We start from the raw sequence: 5307 nt of genomic DNA on the forward strand, positions 1-5307 counted from the left end.
AAACTTAGATTCACAAAATGTTTAGGGGTATGTGTACCACTGCATCCCCCCAGAAAAAAGCACTGACTAAAACCATAACAAAAGTATGCGCAGGTTTGTGCACACAGTGTTTCTGCCTAAGCGCAGTCTGGCTGTGAGCTTGCTGGTGTCTGAGGAACACCCTGGCAAGAGTGCCCTATCTTAGGCATGCCATTGGAGGTTCCTTTCATCAATAAATCTAGGGATGAGCTTTGCTGTGCAGATAGAAAAGAAATGTACTATAGCAGTGATTTACTTAAGATAAATGTGAGGGGAAGGAGCATAGAATGTAAAAGCAAAACAAAACACACAAGTATGAATTATGTGCTCCAGCAGCTGTCCTCTGGCTCCTCCCTCCCCACCAGGCAATGTTATTAAGGAGACATATGGATTCATTTTCACATCTGAGATTAGCAGAAGCCTCATTGTGAATATTTAGGGGGAAGCATACGACCCCCTGAGGACCAGTGGAGGTTTCACTCCCCTTTGAAGAATCTGTTCTAGGAGCGACAGAATTGGTCAAGGTCATAAAAGGGATGTGCAGTGCTCCCCTTCCTGTGGCGCGGCTGGTTTCAATTTTTGCTGCAGCATGATATCAGCATTTGCATAACAACTTGCTCTTAAGCATCTTACAAGCATCATCCAGCCATTAGCTAAGTCAGTACCACTCTCCATTTTACAGATGGCAGGCAGGCACAAAGCCCAGTTCTGTTGCCACTGAAAAGCTGCTCTTCGATGCATTGCAATAGTGACCAAGAGCAAGAATTTTCATAAAGTGTTCAAACAAATTAAAAAAGGTTCCTGGCACTGCTACATGCAGTGAAGGGTCAGGATTTTGCCCCCCTCCTGGGCTTCACTCATTCTCAAGGTGTCCTATATGCTAGAGCCCGTAGCACAGATGCCTAAGTCATGCTTTCTGCACACCTTGAATTTGCTTTGCACAAATTTGGCATCCACTCAGTGTGCTCTCTATGGGACGCGGATGGCGCTGTGGGTTAAACCACAGAGCCTAGGACTTGCCGATCAGAAGGTTGGCGGTTCAAATCCCTGCAACGGGGTGAGCTCCCGTTGCTCGGTCCCTGCTCCTGCCAACCTAGCAGTTCGAAAGCACGTCAAAGTGCAAGTAGATAAATAGGTACTGCTCCAGCAGGAAGGTTAAATGGCATTTCCCTGTGCTGCTCTGGTTTGCCAGAAGCGGCTTAGTCATGCTGGCCACATTACCTGGAAGCTGTACGCCGGCTCCCTTGGCCAATAAAGCAAGATGAGCGCCGCAACCCCAGAGTCGGCCACGACTGGACCTAATGGTCAGGGGTCCCTTTACCTTTACAGTGTGCTCTCTGCACATGTAAGTTCTTTTCCAAGCGTTAGTTCCAACTAGAGGGAGGTTAGGCACATGAAGGAGATCCTGATGTCCTATTGTGCATTGAACTTGAACAAAGAGTTACAGGCAATGTGTGATAAATGTTGCCCCAAAGTTGCATAGTCAGATCAGGCCACATGACAGTTACCCAGGTTACTCATTCTTTACAGTATGAAATGGCCTCAGATCTGATTGCCTTAGGGACTGCTTACTCCCATATAGACCTGTCTAGACATTAAGATTGACTGCAGCGATCCTGCTCTTAGTGGCAGCTTGAGATGTTTGATAGGTGAGCACAGGAAACAGTCTTTTCTGTAGTGGTGCCACTATTTTAGGGATGCGGGTGGCGCTGTGGTCCAAACCACTGAGCCTCTTTGGCTTGCCAATCGGAAGGTTGGCAGTTCGAATCCATGCAACAGGGTGAACTCCAGTTGCTGTGTCCCAGCTTCTGGCAACCTAGCAGTTTAAAGCATGCCAGTGTGAGTAGATAAATAGGTACTACTGCAGCAGGAAGGTAAATGGTGTTTCCATGTACTCTGGAACTCATCACATCCTCCATGCGCCAGCAACAGTTTAGTCATGCTGGCCACATGACCTGGAAAGCTGTCGGTGAACAAACACTGGCTCCCTTGGCCCGAAAAGCAAGATGAGCGCCACACCCCATAGTCACCTGTAACTGGACTTAACTATCAAGGAATCCTTTATCTATTTTCTTTTTTCTTTTACTTTGCTACCATTTTGCAACATCCTTCTATTCCAGATGTACCAGGTCACTCTTAGAGGGTCTTTTTTTTCCCCTGACAGAAATGGCTAACTCTTTTATTTCTATAGGCTTTTAACGTATATATATTAACTGATGACTTTAGCTATTTATTTATTTTTACACTATAATAATAATAATAATAATAATAATAATAATAATAATAATAATAATTTATTATTTGTACCCCGCCCATCTGGCTGGGTTTCCCCAGCCACTCTGGGCGGCTTCCATAGAAACCAGGAAACACTAAAATATCATACATTAAAAACTTCCCTGAACAGGGCTGCCTTAAGATGTCTTCTGAATGTCAAGTAGTTGTTTATTGTTTTGACATCTGATGGGAGGGCGTTCCACAGGGCGGGCGCCACTACCGAAAAGGCCCTCTGCCTGGTTCCCTGTAGCTTTGCTTCTCGCAATGAGGGAACCGCCAGAAGGCCCTCGGCACTGGACCTCAGCGTCCGGGCAGAACGATGGGGGTGGAGACGCTCCTTCAGGTATACTGGGCCGAGGCTATTATTAGCTGTGTTTGGTGTTCTAGATAACTGCTGTTGATTATTCCGGCTTTTCACGTTGCATTTTCTAATCACTGATTTGGTTTTATGTGTTTGTTGTAAGCTGTTTCGAGCACCAAAGTAGAAGAGTGAGAAATAAGAAATGATTGTTGTTATCAGTCCTGAGTGATTAGGTCACAGTGACTGTTGAGAAAGAGCCAAATAATTCTAGTTTAGTCTCCTCTCTCCATCCTCCTCTCTGCTGAGTTCTGCAAGGGCAACACTGAGACTAAGGATACTGACCAGCATTGCTGCCATTGGAGAGCCAGTGTGGTATAGTGGTTAGAGTGGTGGACTCGTAATCTGGTGAACCGGGTTCGATTCCCCACTCCTCCACACGCAGCTGCTGGGTGACCTTGGGCTAGTCACACTTCTCTGAAGTCTCTTAGCCTCACTCACCTCACAGAGTGTTTGCTGTGGGGGAGGAAGGGAAAGGAGAATGTTAGCCGCTTTGAGACTCCTTAGGGTAGTGATAAAGCGGGATATCAAATCCAAACTCCTCCTCTTCTTCTTCTTCTTCTTCTTCTTCTTCTTCTTCTTCTTCTTCTTCTTCTTCTTCTTCTTCTTCTTCTTCTTCCCCCTGGGTTGTTTATAAGCGTAAGGTAGGCAGCAGGGGGTGTGAGCTGAGGGCAGACAATTTGGTGGGTCAGTGCCCCATTCGCCCAAATGGACCGGCCTCAGCTGCATGGAGGAGAATCACTCTGGCAATTTTCCTTTGCATTTCTCCTCAGTTCCTGGCATCTCTCCTTGTCCCAGAGAACCAATCAGATTCAGCCACACAGTTATCTTTTGGCAGACGTATCTGTCGACAGGGAGGGATATATGGGGCTCTTCACATCACTGACGAACCTGCTGCTTCCTGGTGCTGGCAGTGAGAGGCCAGATGGCTGGATCTGATTAATGGCAGCTCTACATTTCATCTGCAATCAGTCCATTAATCAATGCATTCTTTTAGCTCTTAACTATTTTCAAAGTTTTTTTTCAACCCAATTCCGCCACAATCCCATGTAGGAAAAAAAACTATTTTAAACTTAGGAAATATACATTCCAAGCTGCTCAAATAAGATCTGCTGATTAACGTTGCTTTTTTTGTCCTGTGATGGAAGAAAGATGATTCTACCTGGTGGAACATAAAATCAGCACAATGTTAGTATGAGCCCAGAACAAGCATGGTAGACCTGCAGCCAAGAGTCCCAGAGCCAAGAGTCTCATGTTCCATCACTAAGTTATGGGATGGCCTAAAGCAAATATATGCCCCCACCCCATCCCTGTAGTTCACTGTGATAAGGCAATATTAATTATTTTTTCCCTAGGAGTGCTGTGAGGAATTGCCTTGTTACATCACAACTGGACTGCTGCAATGCGCTCTATGTGGGGCTGCCTGTGCAAAGGGCCCAGAACCTTCAGCTTGTTCAAACTGCAATAGCCATCTTATTGACTGGGGACGGGTGACGCAGACCTTATTACTGAAACAGTGGTTTCCTGTTGCCCCGTCCCAGATGCTAGCTATGACCTTTAAATACATACCGTACTTTTCTGTCCATAAGATACCCCTGTGTATAAGATGCCCCCTATTTGGGGGGGCTCAAATTGAAGAAAATGGGGAGAGATGGCACAGAGTTGTTGAGTAATTTTTCGGGGGGATGCTGAACCGAACATCACTCACCCAGCTGGAAAATGCTAACAATAGCAAGTGACGCAAGCCAAATTGCCGAGTGGCAGCCAATTCAAAGCAGTCCTTGCCGCATCCACAAATAATCCACCCAAATCATGATCTCTTCCAAGACAGCATGCAATCATCAAGACTGACCTCACTGCTGTTGTGGGTGGGAGCGATTGGATAGCCCCAATAACCTGATTGGTGGTCCCTCAGTTGCTGGGGTAAATCTGGCCAATGGGATCGTTTCATACATTAACCGAGGGACCCATATATACCGCTGAACGTTGCGTTGAACTTCCTCTTTTGTGCACCGGATCACCTGCCCACCCTCCCTATATTTAGGGTTCATTATGACCTTGCTATACTGTCGTGGGTCCTCTGTTCTTGGGACAGGGGCCCGGTAGGGATTTTCCCATTTGGCCAATTGGTCAGTGCCACTTGGGTTTCGCCTGCTACATAGCAAATCGTCACAATTTTGTAAGGTTTGGTGGTTAGGCATTGGTTCAAGGTGTGGTGGGGGGGGGAGGTTGGAGCACCTGCCCTTCCCATGTGCAAAGGGTATTCCGTTAAAGGAATCCAGGGGCTCGCCTTGCTTTTGTCCGATCCCCTTCCAGGATTCAGGGCCACTCCAGAGTCTCTGGGAGCATTTGCGGTGAGCTCGAGCCTGAACGTGGTCCAATGCTTCCCCAGGATGTTTTCCCTTACTGACGTCTGCCGGAGTCCAGGCGTCAGTGCTGCCCTGCCAAGGTGAGGTGCAGCTAGTCGGGAACCAATGCCTAGGCAACCCACTCACAATCTGTAATCAATAAAGTTGTGGCCAAAATTATGCCAATAACCTGAAACTAAATTCCGTGTCAATTGTGTCTTTATTTATTGGGGGAGATCTTGGGATCTTAACACGCAAAGCAGCAGCCAACACAAAACAGCCTCACAGCAGACACCATTCACCCACCCA

The sequence above is a fragment of the Podarcis melisellensis genome, assembly GCF_964234715.1.
Source record: "Podarcis melisellensis genome assembly, chromosome: 3".
NCBI lineage: Eukaryota > Metazoa > Chordata > Lepidosauria > Squamata > Lacertidae > Podarcis > Podarcis melisellensis.